Source organism: Pleurodeles waltl, chromosome 6 (assembly GCF_031143425.1).
Source record: "Pleurodeles waltl isolate 20211129_DDA chromosome 6, aPleWal1.hap1.20221129, whole genome shotgun sequence".
Lineage (NCBI taxonomy): Eukaryota > Metazoa > Chordata > Amphibia > Caudata > Salamandridae > Pleurodeles > Pleurodeles waltl.
Window position 1 is genome coordinate 1648293024 of NC_090445.1, and position 18614 is coordinate 1648311637.

The 18614-nt window shown below is 42.8% G+C and overlaps 1 long non-coding RNA gene across 2 annotated transcripts in view; it reads left to right on the forward strand.

The window, feature by feature from the left end:
• LOC138302197 (uncharacterized) overlaps positions 1-5730 on the forward strand; it is a 342251-nt gene extending 336521 nt beyond the window's left edge. For both annotated transcript variants that reach the window (XR_011205332.1, XR_011205331.1), the window contains one exon: positions 4498-5730. This is a non-coding gene — a long non-coding RNA (uncharacterized lncRNA). The remainder of the gene's footprint in view (positions 1-4497) is intronic.
• Positions 5731-18614: the final 12884 nt, after the last annotated feature.

An 18614-nucleotide genomic window follows, 5' to 3' on the forward strand; every position in this document is an offset into this window, starting at 1 on the left:
TCCTGGTCTGAATTCCATACTTTAAAATGGCAAATCCAATTAATATTCATGCTAATTGCAGACATTCTGTTATAAAACATTTACCCTAAAATGGGCTAGCAAATGGGGGTGGAGATGTTACCTTCGTGGTCGAAGCACACAGTGCATACAAAACGGAAGTTTTTTTTACTCATGGTTCATGTTGGAGGCGGAATGTTCTGGTTGGTTGAGGTGAGGCCCTAGCCAGACAGAACCTACCACTCCCGTCAGGGGTGGGTGATTAAACTAACTGTATACCCCGCGCTTACCTTTGGGTAGCTTGGCACTAAGCAGTCAGACTTATCACAGGGGCAATGTGGAAAGTTTTGGCACAGCACTCCCACACAACAAATACACTGAGCATCACAAAAGAGACTTCACACGAGGTGTAGGTAAATAAAGTTTGCATTCAACACACCTTAGTTAAAACAACATTAACATCATGTATCTCTGGGCATAAATCACATTTGGAAATGTCACTAGTCGTATTAGGCCCAACTGACTTAAAATTACCTCAGTAATATGTACACTTTGGGAAAGATCCTACGTGACCTCCAGCACTCCCATGCTATGCAAAATGTTGTCAGCACGAGACCACCCGAGCATTTATTCCAGTTCAATCCTACAAAGTTATATGGTGCACCCCAGTTCACAACAATAGCGTTAATGTGAACACATAGGTAATTATAACACTTTTGAATAGCCTTGTGGGCTGGGGGCCGCACAGGTAAAACCAATGTCAACTGTAAACCACTCTTGGCAAGAATCAACGGGAAGAGCAACACCGCTGTACAGTGTTGTTAATCACAGACAGTTCCCTCTCAACCACTCACTCAGCACTAGTACCCTGTGCCACAGATACGCAGGTTTGTATGGCATGCACTCGCCACACTGCATCCTAATGCAGTGCACTGATATCGGGCAGGTCAGTAGATATTGTACTCGCAGACGTGTGGCCCAAAACTCTCCTCGACCGTTCAGCCCTCCCGACTACCCCACCCCTGACAGACTGGAGTTGAATGAAACTCCTACAGGCACTAGGCCGATCCTGGCCAGAGTCACACTTATTCAGGGTCTCGGGGTGGGGTGGGGGGGGGGGGTTGGAGAATAGATAACGGACCATTTCAGGGGGCAGTTGATAAATGGAGGTTTAGCCACCCCTATGGAAGTTCAGTCAAAGGTTGCCCCACTGTGCCTTCAGGCACTTGCCTAGTTTTGCAAGGCACAACGGGAGGGCGGGGTCACCACGTCTTGGGACCTGCTTCCGATCGCTCTCAGAAGCGTTCTGTAGCCCACACACTTATTCTGACCACCCAGGCCCAGTCCTTCAATACAACCAAGTATTAAGGAGTTGTTGGAGCTGGGTGAGGAGATGGGAGTTGGTCTGCTACTCTGAGGGCATCAAAAGGAGCAATTAGTGAGTGAGAGATGAAGTAGGGGAGCCTCTCAGAAGGTGGAGGCACCTTTTAGGAAAGAGGTTGGGCAAAGTCACACCCAGGTAATCTGGGCACTACGGAACACAAATTTGCTCCCCCCCCCCCCCCCCACTCATCCCTGGAAATGAGGCACAATGTCGGGTGCCCGGTGACTTGAGTCGCACCAGACAATTCCGGTCACACACGCAGGCGCAAGTTCAGAATTGCCACACAAGGTAGAATGTGGCAGTGCTACGGGTAGGCCCCCACCTCTGAGGGTCACAACCAGTGGACCCCACACCGCACACAGTGAGCTCACAGTCAGCTTGCTGCACAAGAGAAATGCAGCATTATCAATGAAATGGGCCATGCGGGTCCCCGCAACCGGTGAATCTTCTCACCACTAACAAGATGCTTATGCACGTCTAGACTCCATGATGCAGGGCCAAACTCCTTGAATGCGAGCAATTCCTTTGGGGCTCTGCAACAAGCAATCCAATCTCCAGGCACAATACTTGGTTCCCACGCTCAAACCACTGCTACCAGGTGGGATCCAGCAGATGATGTGGGCACATAAGAGGGCACCGCTCTCCAGGTATCACAGGTAGAAGGCGTAGGTCCCTCATGGGAGGTCTTTGATGTCCCTGAGACCTCCACCAGATAACAGAAGAAAGGCAACAAGACCTTGGCGAGCACACTTCAGGGTGCCACACAGCAGCAGGCAGTCAGCCCAGGCCAGCCACTATTCAGGAAGGTTGCGCAGTCTCTTCCAATTGCAGTAACCCTCATTGTGCACAACAGATTTCTCTGGCAGTGTGCACCACACAATCCACAATCTCCAGTCCGGCGTTCCTTCAAGGGTATCTCAACTTTGCTGAAGTGTGGCCCCAGTAGTTATAATGGTGTGTGCCTTTAATGTTGGCGGTGGTTCAGAGGGTTCCCCTTTGAACCACAGATGTCTCCCCTAAATTTCAGTCCTGCTTGCCATGGGACCGTGGAATGCAGATCTTAATCTTTAGTGGGTCCTTGAAATGGCTTTCAGATGCCACGTGTCAAAACCTCTCCCTCTAATCTTTCCAGACAGTACCTCAAATTGCAGAGGTCTGTTGTTCCATTTGCATGCCCAAGGTTTATAGCTGTCACTTGGGAATGTACAAATGTGCTCACCCAGCCTCCAGTGTGGATTAGAGGTGAATTAAAAGGCACACAAAGCACTCTAGAGCATAGAAGTGCCTACTTTCTAGAAGTGGAATTTCAAAGTTATTATTGATAAAACCACCTTTACCACAGGAAGGGGTTTGAAAGGATGAATCCAAAGAGAAAACACACACTAGCCAGCACTACTTCCTAACATATGTAGGAAATGTGTGCACACTTTCAGACTGTACTTACAGAGGGTAAGTGACCAGGGCCCAAAGGCCACTGGATAGAGAATCAGTGAAACCTATGGGAATAGTTGATCCCCCTAAGTAGGGAAAATAAATCTGGGGGTTCTTCACTACCAGGGCGTGGGACACCCATGTGTCCCTGCCCTGCCTTTCGTCTACCACCTGCTCTGCCCTTCAGGGGGTGCTCTAGGGGTAGCGGAGGGCCCGCTCCAAATAGGTTACGGAGTTAAAAGTGCCAACCTAAGCATAGGCACAAGTGCGCCTCCACAGGCCTGCAATGTCTGGCTGGATACATGCTTGACAGGCTTAGAGCAACGTCCTCCTAGTAGCCAGGCTGTACCTGCCTTGGTATGTGGTTTACCTTTTTACAGGGCAATCCAGGGTACAGCACTTGAACCAATCACATAAGCTTCCCTTCTTTGCATGTGTAGGAAGGGTGCGCACACTTTCCCACTACAGTACACTGGGGAAGTGCCCAGAGTCCTAAGGCCACACAGAGTCAGCAAAAAAAAAAAAGGAGGAAAAAAGCAAAAGGTATCGCGGAAATCCCCTAAGAAGGACCATGTGCAACAGTTCACCTTTCCTACAGTCGGTGCAAATACATTTCATACATACACAGCAGCCAACGTACCAGGCCAATACAGACCATATTAACGTTTAGAAATACCCTTAACATTTCTGGAACACCAAAATTGGTTCCAAGGTGCCCTTCCACACATTGTAGACAACAATAGTTTGGGTCCCCTCAGCAATGGCCATAGCCAGTTCTGCCTGACCACACATCATATCCTAACATATAGAGTTTACCAGTAGGCAAACTGTGCCCTTTATATAATAATTTAGTTAGATTTTACAGAAATTTAACACAATTTGTTATGCGGACCTCAAACTGCCACAGTGACGGATGCTTACAGTATCCAGCCACAATTGGCTACACCTGGGATTAACCAGTGACCATAAATGCTGTTGTAGGTAAAGCACCCACCAGATGGGAGGAAATTCTATTCTGGATTGCTCACAAAACAAACCAGCTTGAAGCAGTGTTTTACCCATATGGGACCCCTAGATAAACAGAGAATTCTCACAATGTGCTTGCCACTTGCAATGGTACCCTCAACCGATGACAGTGCCACATGGGATACAGTATTTTCTGCAATCTATACAATATCTCATGGGACGCCATATCTTGCTGTTTTAGAAGATGCGTTAATACAGATAAAAAATGAATATGAGCTCGCCAGGCCCTGGACTTGGGGAAGAAACTAATTGGCAATTTTGCCACAGTATCCTCAATTATTTTCAGAAATATTAAAGGGGAAGCAGCAGCCCTGACAGTTTGCCAATGCCTCGTGCATGTTCCATTAATAGACCAGGACCATGAATTGCCAAAAATTATTGCAGGGACCTATAAATCTATAGGTTGCAATAAACTAAAGGCCAGACCAAATAAGCCACAGCTTAAAGGTAATCCTGAAAGGGATACTATCAAGCAAGCATCAGAGTCTTCTAAGAAACACTGGGATAAACAAAGAAATAGTAAAGAAAACACAAAATCACTGGGACAATTTCCACAGCCAGGGAGCTCGGAAAAATGTAATAATTTACGTAACTGAGATACTTTAAACCAACCTGACCGGTAACAGCACATTGATACATGCCCTTCTTGTATCTTTCAGGACTCATCGACTAACGGGCTGAGAGAGCGGGACAGTCAGAGCGCAGGCAAGAAGAATACCTGAAACTGAAAAAGGTCTCACAACACTCTTCTGACATCATCATAAAAAAGGAAACCCCAAAAGAAGGTTGCAGGAATTTACGCAAAATATGCTGCATGTACTGAGAACATTACTGCAGAATAGGATGTGGGCAGTGACTCTGCTAGACAGTGCGAAAGAGGTCATGACACTTTGCCAGAATGTTCAAGAGGTATCTGCATGCAAAAGCAACTAATAACTTCATGGAGGTTGAAACCCCAGATTGTCGGGACGCTTCTCCAGAGTATATAAATTGAATTTACAGTTTGAGGGGGACATAAAACACACAATTTAAGTGATTTTCTGGGAAACCCTAACAGGACTGGCCTCTGGAGTTTGTTACAACTCTCCCTCATGGTGAACATGTAATATAACAATTGTTCTAGGTCCTAGTCCCTAAAGAAGTAAAACAAGCCTATGCTGCAGAATTAGCTCTTGGACAAGCCCTTGCACTATACTGCAACCGCGTGGGCTGGGATAAGGACTTGCCTTATTATGTAATACTCATAGGGTCCAGCACGCAAGTGCAACCACAGTACCAAATAAAACATGAAGCAAAAGCTCCTGTGAGGGAAATTTTATCACAATTTGTGCAACAGAGAATATTTGAACCCTTTGTACCTCCCATGTTTCCAGTAGCTAAGCTGGATCACGGCTATAGAATGGTCTTAGATTACAGACATTTAAGCAGCAACACATGCACATTTGCAATACAAAACTCAAATAGTATGGCTTTAATGAATAATATTGGCTGTAAAACAATCTGGGATATTTCCAATGGGTTCTTCTGCCAAAACATAGCATCTGGAACATGGGATTTAACCACTTTTTCAGCACTCTGCTCACAACGCTGTGTTTTTTGGCTCCCTTAGGGGTATAAGAACAATCCATGACTCTTTGCTGCCCATGTAACATCAATATTGCACGATATTGATTGAAAAGCATCATCCTATAATGGTGACATCTATCTAATGAGTGATGACTTAAACACTCAACTAACCAGACCAGATCACAATATTTTAGGATTGCTGACCATGGCTGCAAATTCAACTTTAAGAAAACTAAAATTGCTATTCTCAGTGCCCTATTCTTACTATGCGTGTTATCAAATGATGGTAAGAGCCTGGCACCACAATTCCTTGAGAAGTGCACTCAATTACAATCACCAAATACCATTAAAAAACTTCAATCCTTATTAGGACTTTTCATTTTTGGCAGAACATATATCCCGATTTATGCACAACACAAAACCACTGTACGATTTTAATTCACCCAGATTTTTCCAGTAAACATTGGACACCAGAACACACAAGTTTTCAGATCACTACAAATTGACATGCTTGCATCTAACACTTACACAAATGTGTCAATAAAACAATGTTGGTCTTTCGGATTATACTGGGTTCCACTGGCTTCACTTATGTCACATTTAATGAAGGTGACAGTGCTGATTGCATATAAATCACATTTGTATTCAAATGCAGAAATGCATTTTGGGTCCGCTGAAAAAACACTGACTGCAGTTCAGATGGTTGTCATAAAAGAAAGACCACTGGCTCAAGGGAAAAACTTATTTTTTACTACTCCCATCTGTTCTGCTGTGCTTCAGACTGAGAGGGAACACAGTGAAAGTAATGCTAAGAATGCAGTCTGAGTAATTAATTTACTAAGGCACTTCCCACGTTTCGTACGTGGAAAGAATAACATGAGTTTTTATTTCAAATGCAGAAACACACATTCCATTATCAAAAATAATCACAGCAGTAGAATAATATTGATCACAGAAACAAAGAAAATGCAATATCATATATATATATATATATATATATATATATATATATATATATATATATATATATATATATTACGTATTCATACATGCACAACGCAGAACTAAAAATAAGAATTAAAAATGCATCACCATGGGGCTTGACACTGACTTCATCCCTTTTCCTGCCAACTTCAGGTGGTGGAACCCTGACCGACCGACACAGAAGAGAGAATAAACTGCAATAGGATTTATTTTCTGAGCAAGGCGTCCCTTCTCAGATGATTTCCTTCTTCCTCTAGTCCCCAAGTCCACCCACCTTATATCATTTAAATAAACATGAGAGGAAGGTTCTAGAAACCTCCCACCCTTGGAGTAAGTTGTGAGATTCACACATTGGCTATGTCAGGTCAGTGTTGAACAACTACGCATCCGACTGGCCAAATCTCAAGGTGTTTTTTCAAGACCGAGCTATACCCTGCTCTACCATAACATTGTCAGCCTGGTACCTGCTTATCTTCTGCGCTCCCCCATGTTTTGCTCCTTTCCCTGGTGAGAAGAGCGAAAACAGTTTAACAAGCTGCACTGAAAAATACATGCGCCACCAATGTAATGGTGTTTGAAGCTAAGCTACGCACAAAATAGAGTCAGTGGTCAAGTTGGAGCTGGTAGCTAAATACAGATAGCATTACACCCCACCCTTTGACCAGTGACTTTCAAACATACTGGTCTAAAATTAACTCTCTTTGGTTTAAATATTGTAAGCAAATTAGGTATGCAGTGTACACATCAACATAGCATTATTATAGTAGAAATCACTTCAAATATCCCGCCTAAAGCATTGCACAATTGCCCAAAATCGGGCAACCAACCTAACAATCAGTACCACTCCCCTTTGTTTACATGTTGTCTTACTTCTTTCACCACTTCAGATAAAGTGTAATTATAGGACTGGATAGATTTAGAGTGGTCTGACAAATTGAAGTAGCACAGACCTTCAAATTCTGAGCAACCATGATTGTGCTTTAACAGTAAATAATCAATACCAGCCCTGTTTTGCAGTGCAGCTTTTTTAGTACCTCATATAATTCAGGTAAACCAATGGAAGTATGATTGATATTCTCAACCATTAAACATCCTAAGTTCTCAATACTCACGTATTATAAACAGCTAGTCTTGGAACTCCTACAATAGAAAGACTTAAGCTTATATATTCTGATTTAGATAACAATTGAATTTCAGCATCACATTCCTCGCTTAATTGAACTGTTGCTCTTGGATAGCGAGGGTGTACAGCATGAAATGGAAACATCATGAGTCCTAATCATGAAAAGGTACACGGTCCACCAGTTATATTAGCAGGAATTTATGTAAAGGTGGTATTTCCACAAGAATAGCCATCCTGCTGGTATTTTGATATGCTTGATGTGACTAGCAGCAGTCACAATGTGGAGACAGAACGTAGTTTGTCATCCTTTTGCGCTGTTTATTGGTTCTGTAGTGACATAGTTGTTCCCACGGTATCTCTTGAGGAGACACTGTTGCCTCTAGGCGCAGTTCAGCACAATTTCTGATTTGGTGTGACTTAAAGGTGTTGATCGGCATGGTAGATCAATCATTTTGGAGTTGGGGGCTTTTGGTCCCTCCTGACACCACAAGCACACGCCGGAAAGGAGACCACGTAGCACAGCTAGCACACAGATACTGCGTAGTATGATCTTTAAAAGAGGCAAGTATGATCATTCTTACAAATAACATGTATCAGCTGGGAACTGCTTGCATATCTGTGAGTGGATTCCTTTCCTTGCCTGCTTTCAGCAGTTAACCACTCGCTGTCTAAATCTTCCTCCTCTTTCCCTTGTGAAGAAACATTTCTTTCCCTTTCTTTTCCATCCTCCTGCTTCTGTGGCTCGCCCTGATTCACTTGTCTATAATCCTGCTTGTTTACCCTTCTACAGCCCTCCTTTCGGTCCAGCCCTCACTTGCAGTACTTCTCCCGCAAGCTTTTAGTATCTATTCCATCAATCTGCTCCTTGTTGACACCATCCTTGAGTAATGCCATAAACATGTCTGTCCTAAATACTCTGTTATTATCTGTGCAACCCTCAGACCTCGTAGCTCTCTCAGGTTTATTCCAGTCTCCAAGCTCGCCTAGCTCGCAAACTGCTTCCAGCACAACTTTCAATGTCTGCTCTGTCTTATTAATTAGGAGAGTCATTACTACATGTTTGTAAGCTGGAGGAGCAAGGCGAAGTATCTTATTTCGTAATTAAATTGTTAAGGGAGCATCTAACAAATTGTGAGCGTCAGCCAAAAAAATAGCAGTTTTCAAACTTTCATCTTTAATTCTTTGCATAGCATCTCTCAACATGTACCAAGGCTTATCATTTGGCGGCCAATCTGATTCAGTACTATAATTTTGACGACATCCCATAACTGCCAATTGGAACAAATTAGTCACTCCTTGATTCCCATAACTTCTAAATTGTTCTTGTATTATAGCATTACACCATCCCATCCTTCGAGGCTGTCATAAAGGCCAATATTCCAAATGACAAAGCCTTACATCCCTGATTCATACAATGATACAATGGGCCACTTCCGTGACTGACACTGATGTAGATTGTATTTTTGACCCTACACTACAAACTTAAGAATTTCTCCAGTATGAACAAGAATACCCCTTGCCAAACATTGTGCCTCTTGATCAGTATAAATATATTATTATATATACACTTATGGTTAAGCTTATCATTCTGTAGGCACCAAATATCAACACTTTGCAGCTTGCACAGCTGTATATGGAGTAATGAGGGCTGGAGAGTTCCACACTCAGTAAACCTTCTCGCAGTCCCTAGGAAATTGCACTGCACAACGGCTGAACTCAGTGTTCATTCTGACACTAGAGCATACGGATCCTGAAATCCCCACTCTTATAGTGTGTAATTCATATTACTGTGTCCAGTCTTTTAATAAAAATGTACATTATTGGCACCTAAATGGATTGAGACTCTAAAGGAAATACTATTGAGCATGAAGTGCTTTGGTGAAAAGTGACGGAACTTAAAGATAGTTTGCCAAGGGCTCATGTAATACATACACTGAGTTATCAACGTGTTGGAATTCACTGGCTGATGAAACAGCCAAATCTGCAACTAAGACTGCTACTGTAGCTGTGATTACTTATTCACATACGAGGATGGATGAAGAAATTATGGCAGCTGGTAATGCTTTAGCTAAGACTGCTACTGTAGCTGTGATTACTCATTCCCATACGAGGGCGGATGAAGAAATTATGGCTACTGATAATACTTCAAGCAACGGACCCCATTACCAAAAACATATGCAGTAAAACATTCCTACCACTAAAGTGGCCAAAACATTCTATTCCTTATGCTACCATTCCGACTGTGATTGATTGGGTGATCCCCAACCAAGACTGCAGGCTAGAATTAATTAGAGCTGCACATGAGGCCGGCTTTGTGTCAGCTTATGCTGGGGAGGTGGGCACTGTTTCTCTGCATCAAAAATGTTATTGGTGGCATGGTCTGTACAAACAGAATAAGCAGTATGTCCTTAGCTGTGACATTTGCCAACAAATTAAAGGTTCGACCATTAAAACGCCCCCTGCAGACACCCCAGTTAGTTTCAAACAAACCACTGCAGTGGGTATATCTAGACCATTTCAGCCCCTTAAACTTAAATGGTCCATTTAAATTCATTCTACTTGCTGTAAAGTCTTGTTCCAGATTCCTCTGTGTGTGGTCATAGTGATCAGCTGACGCTTGCACTGTTATAAAAAAATGTGCAAGTCTTCATCAAACATATGCAGTAGCTCCATTCTACTAGGACCAGGGCCCTAATTGTGCCTCTAAGGCATACAGCAACACCATGAGACTCAGGCTGCGGCTGTGCATTATTCCTCACCCTATCATCCTGAGGGAAATTCGATAGTAGAGAGAAAGAACTGAGGCTTCAAGCAATCCTTAACAGCTAGAGTATTAAGTTCTGGTTGCAGGTGGATCTACCACCTCTATGGAGTCCAGAGAGCATTAAATAATCAACCTAGAAGATCTTTGGGTGGCCGACACCATATGAAGTCCTGTTTGGCATCCTGATGTATATCCCAGATCTTGATGGTCCTGGGGCAGTTGCGGTAGACACACCTTTTGACATCAGTGAATGTCTCACTATCTTACAGGAACTCCAAGACTTCCAAAATGAGTTTTCTACCACGCATGCTGAGGTTGCCCAGGTCACTGTCAACTTAGCTACTCGTGGCCTACACCAGAAAGTTAATGGGCCAACTCATGCTGTTGGACACAGTGTAGCTCTGCTCAGTATCTTTGACTTGCTAAATTCCCCAATCTTTACTCTGGACGGATCACTCCTTAATTTGGTTTCAGATTCATAATACAGATGCGATCATAACTACTAAACATGTTGAAGCAAATATGACAAGGCACCGTAGGAAACTCACCCCTGAGTATTTTGTGAAGATATTTGAATCCACTACAATGTCTGTAGTGTCAGATATTGATCTAGTGTTATCATAGTATCAAAAAGCTTTAAATACAGTGCTCAATAAGATAGCCCCGCTTAATCATTGTTCTTTAACAAAATGTGGTTCTCGTGCTCCCTGGTATACAACCGAATTGAGAACAGAAAAATCTATGTGTAAGAAGCTGGAGAGGCAGTGGCGTTTGTCAAATAATCTATCTGATAAGGAGGCCTATAGAGCATCCTTAACTATCTATGACCATAATATAAAAAAAACAGGAAGTCTTTTATTTCCAATCAACTTAATCAAGGCGGTAATACCTCTAAAGCCTCTTTTGCCAATCACTTTGAAAATAAAACCAATGCGATTAATGAAAACTTTTCTAACTCAGTGGATCCAGTGTGTGATGATTTTAATAATTCACTGTCCTCCAACTGTACTGCCAGGATGGATACATTCACAGTCTTCACACCTGAACTTATTCAGAAAGTACTTGCCTCAGTCAATTCTGGATCTCCATGATATTGCCCCTCCAACCTCCCCCAAGAATTTGGCGACTCTATCTAACCAGCTTGCCTCTGCTGTTTGCTCCTTATTTAATATATCTGTTAATTGTAGGAAAATCCCCTTGACTTGGAACGAGCGCGGATCATACCGATCCAAAAGAAGGCCAGTTTGGCACCCACTGATTTGACAAACTATCAACCTATCTCATTGCTTCCTTTATTGGGCAAGCTTTTGGAAGGACAAGTACATAAGCAATTTATGGACTAGTTAGAAGTTAATAAGCTTCTGGACATGTCACAATCTGGGTTTCGACCTCTTCCCAACACCAAGACGGCCTTAGTTGCTGTTTCAGATCATATAAGATGCTCCCTTGATGCCAACATTCCATCTTTGCTTTTGCTTTTAGATTTGGCTGCAGCATCTGATGCTGTCTCTGATTCCAGGCTGCTTCAAAGGTGTTGGAAGATAAAAATTCATGGCACAGCATTACAATGGTTTGAGGATGTTCTTACCAACCCAACACAAACCATCACTTTAGGTCCTTAAGGAGGACTTGTCTCAGCCCTACACTTTTAATATCTGTGTGGCTCCCCCTGCTAAGATTGTTAAAGCATTTGGATTTGACTATAATCTTATGCTGATGACAGACAGCTTTTAATATTCAATAATGATCTGGTCAAAACACAACAAGCGGGTGAGCCGTGTAGGAGCTCCCGTCATGCTCCGCGGCTAGCCGTTTGCTCAGAGGAGAGGACGTGCGAACTGAAATCCTCAATTAAATATCGGACGCCTCTGCCCCTCCCCAAACCCCCCCCGTTGATGTTCGGCGTTTGAGGCAGAAAGGACCTTCGCTTTATGAAGAACCTCTGTTACATCTGACCAGATTTCATCAGCCCACAGAAGGGAGGTGAGGCAGGGGTCACTGGGACTCACCTGTATTCTATTTTTGGCTGTCTTTGATTGTTGTGGGGAAATTTCGAAGTATACAGGTGTCTTCTCTTCCCCTTCTCTTTTTAAAAAATAAAACTCTGGTTGGAGACTAGCCGGGAGGTCCTGATCAAACGGAAGTGAACTGTGTGGAACTTACTCAGCCTGTTTTTTTTTTGTTTTTTTTTCCCCCAATTGCTGGGTGCTTTCTACCATTTATAATACTTTTGCACTCTAGTTGCAAGCTTAAGACACCGCCAAGTCATTTATCAGAGGATACTAACTTGACTTCCTAAGATATATTGTGTTTAGGTTTATTCATGCTACGTCTAGTATTTTTATTTATTTTTAAGCCAGAAATTCGGGGGGATTTCTTCAGGCAGACGGATGTAGAGAAAGGGAAAGGAGGGGGAAGAGGAGAGACGAAGGGGGGGAAGGAAAAGGAAAAGAAAATACAAACGCATCGATCCCTGCATCAGTTTCAGGGCAGAGGACGCCCTGCTTCAAAGGTGGTTAAGATGGCACGAAATGTGAAAACTAAGCGGCCTACTCCCTCTAATAACCATATAAATCTTGACCTATCTTCTAGCACTACTGCTTTGTTAAGCACTGATTCTTCTTACAGTACTACCCTGCCTCACAGGTCCACGCCGGCAGTCATCAATATGGTGGATCAGCATCTTGGTTCTGATTCTTCTTCGGAGATGACCAGAGAGCCGTACTTAATCTCGGTCTCAGATCCAGACCCTGAGTCGAATTTAGGATTGGTTAATAAAGCTCACCCACCTGGGGATTGTTCAACACTTAACTCGAATTCCGAGCCTGATGACAGCAAAATCCTGGATACACGCTCTGCATTCAAGCAGCTGTACCCCTTGTTCAGAGGAGGGACGGGGGGGCTTAAAAGAGGTAGTCCCCTTGTCAATTAATAATGCCATCTCTGCCTTCCAGGCGAATAGTTCTTTCAGCGAACCTTGTGGCTTTGCTCATATCGCCGGGAATAATACTGCAATGAGGCCCTTCATGATTACCGGCGCAATTGAACCCCTTCAGGAGACTCATGATCAGCAGAACTTACAAGCTCGGCATTCATCTCAGGAATATCAAGATAAGACAGGTTCTGGCACTTCTTCAGAAAACCTGCTCCTTCAAATTCTATAAGAACTAAAAACGATGAACATTTCGCAAGAAAAGGACAATCAGAAAACTGAGTCACAATTAAACCTAATATCTGGCAATATTCAACAGCTTAACTAACGCATAAAAGAAGTGGAGGAGCGAGTATCCGATTTGGAAGATGCACAATCTTTATTGGATCCGTCAGTCGCTAAATGTCAAGCTGATCTTGTAGATTTACAGACTCGGTTAGATGATGCGGAAACCCGTTCATGCAGGTCTGAAGGGCGTTAAAATGGACGGACTGTCACAGATTTAATCTCTGATCTTGTTTTACAGCATGTTCTCCCAGACCCAAAGGATAAACATTTGGATCTCACTATTATGCGGGCCCATCGGGTCCCTGCAGTACAGCCATCCAACGCAAAGTATCCTCAAACTGTGCTCGTCAACTTTGGTGATTTCCGTATTAAGGAGCGTATTCTACAACAAGCAATCAAGAGTAAAATCCATCAGATCCCTGGCTACTACGCCTTCAAAAACATTTCGGATATGTCAGTGACTGCCGCCCACAGGAGGAGAGAACTGAAAGGGATGATCCCCGCATTTGAAAAAGCTGGGGCCCCGGCTGGACTCGTGCAACAATCTAAACTAAAAGTTTTTTTCCAGGGACATTCTAATTTGATCCACACAGTGGAAGCTGCTAAAACTCTTTTGCACTCAATTCAGAATTCTGAAAGACCAGGATAGGGGGGTAGTCGGAGGTAGGAGGGGCTTAAACTAAACTAGATTCAAATATGAATGAAGGAAGATGCACATATCAGGCTCTTAAGGGCTTAGACTTTCCTGGAAGGGAAGATTTCATCATGTTCAGCGCTCTGTTATTATGGCACTTACTTTCTTGTTCTCTGTAGTCAATGGCGTTAGGGTGCCATGTCTAGGCACCTGATTAGGCAAGAAGGGAGTCAAGGGGTGGGGGGTAGCTCCGGATTGCCCAGACGGGAGGGCCCCAGGTGTTGGCCACCCATGCTGTGGGGTAGGGTTATAGGGAGAGGGGTGAGGTGCGAGGGGTCGGGTGGGCAGTGGGGGTGGGACAGGGAGGTAGGGGAGGGGTCAGGAGGGGAGGTAGGGGAAGTAAGGATGTCGGGATCTGTCTTCGCAATTCTAGAGCGCTGCTATGTTTTTTATAGAATATTTAAGTTCATGGTGTTAGCATTATTACTCAAAGCAGGTCAAGGTTTAAATTAATGGCAAGGTTGTATTTTCAATTAAGAATACTCTCCTGGAACGTTAATGGGTTTAATAACCGTAGGAAAAGATCCGTAATTGAGGAAAGGGTAACGGCTCTAAATCCTTCAGTTATTCTTTTACAGGAGACTCATATTCCGGTTAATAAAGTTCTGGGTTTCCATATGTTTAAAAAGATGGCCGATTTTAAGGTGGTCGCTGCTGCCTTGGTGGCCCATAGAGGCCTAGCAATCTTTCTAGCTAGAGGTCTTAATGCACAGCCTATTTATTTATTTTCTGATCCCGGAGGGCGATGGTGTTGGGTGCAGTGCTTAATTGCCAAAGAGAGATTTGTCTTCATCAGTTTTCATGCTCCCTTGCTGGATGACCTAGTTCCTTATGAAGGACTATTTCAATCCCTTTTGCAAACAACAGGCAAAATTATTATTTGAGGAGATTTTAATTTCCTTCAGGATCCAGTTCGGGACACCACTGTCCGGGGTAAGAAACAACACAAACCTAGAGTTGCAAAAAATGTTAAAGATTATGTTAAGGTCTTGATGCTCTGTGATCCTTGGAGAGAGAGCGCTCCCAGTGCGAGGGAATATACTTGTGTTTCAACTTGGTTCAAAAGCTCCTCTCTTATTGATTTTATTTTTTTTTATAACAGAAACACTGTGTTTTAAAACTCAGTCGGTGCAGCACTCTGCTTTATCTGACCATGCCTCCCTGGTACTGGAGGTGACTCTACTCCATGGCTCTTAGAACTCAGACTAGAAGGTGGGTGTTCAATTTGCAGCTTCTTATGGATAAGGGATGGCTACAGATTTCCAAAGTTGAAATAAGTGAATTTTTCAAACGTAATCGGGGATCTTCATCTGTAATTTGGGATTCATTTAAGGCCTTTTTTAGGGGCTTGGTAATTGCTAAGGAGGCAGCAGATAAATCTGAACTGAGACAACAAATCAGGGCACTGGAAGAGGCAGTCCAAAGGTGTTTAACTAACTGCTTATCTACATGCCCCACGGAAAATAACAGACAGTCTTTTGAATCTGCTAAAAAGGCATTGGCTAATAATTTCTTTAAGAAGACTGATACAAAATATCGGACTTATAAACAAAAGGTTTACGAAGAAAGTAACTTTACAGGTAAATTTTTAGCATGGCAAGCTCGAGATTGAATTGCTGGTAATATCATACACGCCTTAAGATGTCCTGTTACCAGGTCTAGACGTACTGATCCCAGAGTTGTGGAGGAAATTATGCTGGAGCATTACAGACGAGTTTATAGCCACGCTTCTGACATTGACCCTAGATTTATTAGAGACTTTTTGGGGAAACTTGATATTCCCAGTCTCACAGAAAAAGACAGCGACGCTCTGATACAGCCATTCACAAAGTTAGAACTCCTTGAGGTTGTCAAGAACCTTGTCAAGAACATCCCCACAGGGAAGGCTTGTGGACGTGATGGCTTCCGGGCCGAATTTTATAAGGCTTTCATTAAAGCATTTGCTGATGATTTTTTTGCTTTAATCAATGGCTTACTGATGGGCGAACCGATTCCCAGGACCTGGCATTTAGGAAATGTGGTGAGCTTCCCTAAGAAGAATAAGGACAGGGAAGACCCTAATGCATATCAGCCAATTTAATTGTTAAACACAGAATATAATATTCTTACAAAACTACTGGCCAATAGGCTTAATGAGGTCGTTAATAAACTGGTGCATCCTGATCAAAATGGGTTTATAGCCACTAATAAGCACTTTTTGGCTGAGTCTCTTGACTATTTCGCTTCAATAGAGTTCCGGCCATCATTCTTTTATTAGATACAGAAAAAGCATTTGATTTGGTTGTATGGGATACACTTTTTGCAATATTGTCTAGCTATAAGGTACCCCCCCCTCCCCGGGTTATTGCACTAATTCAAAGGCTGTACTTCTCCTCGGAAGTTAATATCATTATAAACTCAAAGTGCGTTGGTAAACTTCAAGTACAACGGAGGACTCAGCAGGGCTGCCCTTTGTCTCCTATAGTCTTTGCTCTTTTTATTGAGCCTCTAGCCATTAAAATTAGACAACATAATCAGATTCAGCCTCCTTTAAAGTCTATGGGGAAGATTAAACTTTACGCGGATGACATTATTATGTTTCTAGATGAAAAACGTACCCCTCAGAAATGTATTCACTGAGTTTGAGCAAATTGGTGGCTATAAGATTAATATGAGTAAGACCTATATTATTTTGTGTGGCACCTCCCCTATTAAACTGCTTCCTGAATTAAGATGCTGTGTGAATGCCAAGCCATAGAGATACCTAGGGATTTACTTTTCAGCCGATATAGGAGACTTGTATGATCTTAACTATTCTCCAATACTCGTGAAAACTCAGGCTTTGCTGGCTCGCTGGGGGTCTCTCCCCCTATCTATATTAGGTCGAATTGCATTGATCAAAATGTCAGTTTTACCATTGTTTAATTTTCTGTTTTCGGCCGTCCCGTGCGCTTTAACACAAAACTTCTTCAAACAATTGGAGTTCATGTTAGGTCCATTTATCTGGCAAAATCGGAAGGCTCGAGCCCCATTCAGTGTATTATATGCGGATAAAGAAAAGGGGGGGTTAGCTTTGCCTAATTTTAAAGAGTATTATTTTGCTTTTTCTGCGCTTTATTTTGCCAGCTTTAAAATGGATTAATCCGTAGGTTGTGGGTTCTTTAATGATTTTCGTGATTTAATATGAAGGGAGCATAATATTCAGAATCCAGTACTCTTGGCGAAATCTCCTAAAAAAGTTTGTTACAAAACTCTTAAATGTTTTTTTAAGAGAAAATCCGATTTTCTCAGAAAATACTCAATCCCATTTTTGGATTTCGACACCCCTCTCACACAGATTACGTTACACTCTGGCGCTCAGCTCAATGTAGACTTAGTAAGGAGATGGGAACACGCAGGTTTCAGTAAAATTGGGGATTTTCGCGCCAATGACAACTGGGAAACCCCCTTAAATATCCTGACTGCTGTCAAAAATGACTTTCTTCACAGTTTAAGGGACTTGGATGTCAATTTAATTATTAACGCCCAGACATTGATCTCAGTTCTGGTGGATCCACTTAGGATAAGGACCGCGGGGTCATGGAGAAGGCAACTGACAGACAGGGATAAGGCCGATCTTGTGATAAAAGTACAAAGGAAATGGACTCGTCAGGGTCTAGAGCTTTCGAATGAATGTTGGGCGAGAATTGATCACTGTAATTTCTCTGTTCTCAGAGGGGCAAACTGGCATTGGATGATATTTTATAGCAAATGGTTATTATACCGAACCCCGCAGGCCTTGTCTCGCATGGGGTCCTGCTGCCCTGATCTGTGTTTTTGCTGCAAGGAAGTAGGGGTGGTGGGTTGGACACACGTGATTGGGACATGTCGATGTATACAGGAATGCTGGGCTGGAATATTTAAGATCTTAACAACTATGGCGCAGGTCTCCTTAACTCCAAGCATTTGGCTGATGTGCTTAGGCTTCGATCCTGAGGCACAAGTCCCCTCCAGGTGGGAGAAACTTGTTTTTATCGCCACTGTAGTCGCTAGATCTCTTTTGTTAAGAAACTGGCGATCTGAGCTGGTTCCCACTTCTCAAGAATGGTGGAGCAAAATGACGCAAGTCAGGAATCAGGAAATGAGATATGCCAACAGAGTAGGAAGTGGTAAAAAGTTTGCTTTGATTTGGGGCGAATGCTTTTTAGATATGTTTGGGTGAATATGTCTATGGTTAAATTTACTATTGAATGATCCTGCAAAGCTATTTATTCTCACTGTAAGTGGCAATGTATTATTTTTATTATCTTGATCGATCCTGACAAAAAACACGTAATAAAAAAAAAAGAATAATGATCTGGTCAAAGCAAAAGAACTCTTCTCAGCTGGAATGAAAGCAATTGCTGCATGGATGACTGAGAACTGTCTCCATTTGAATGCAGGTAAATTAGAGATCATGCTGAAAGG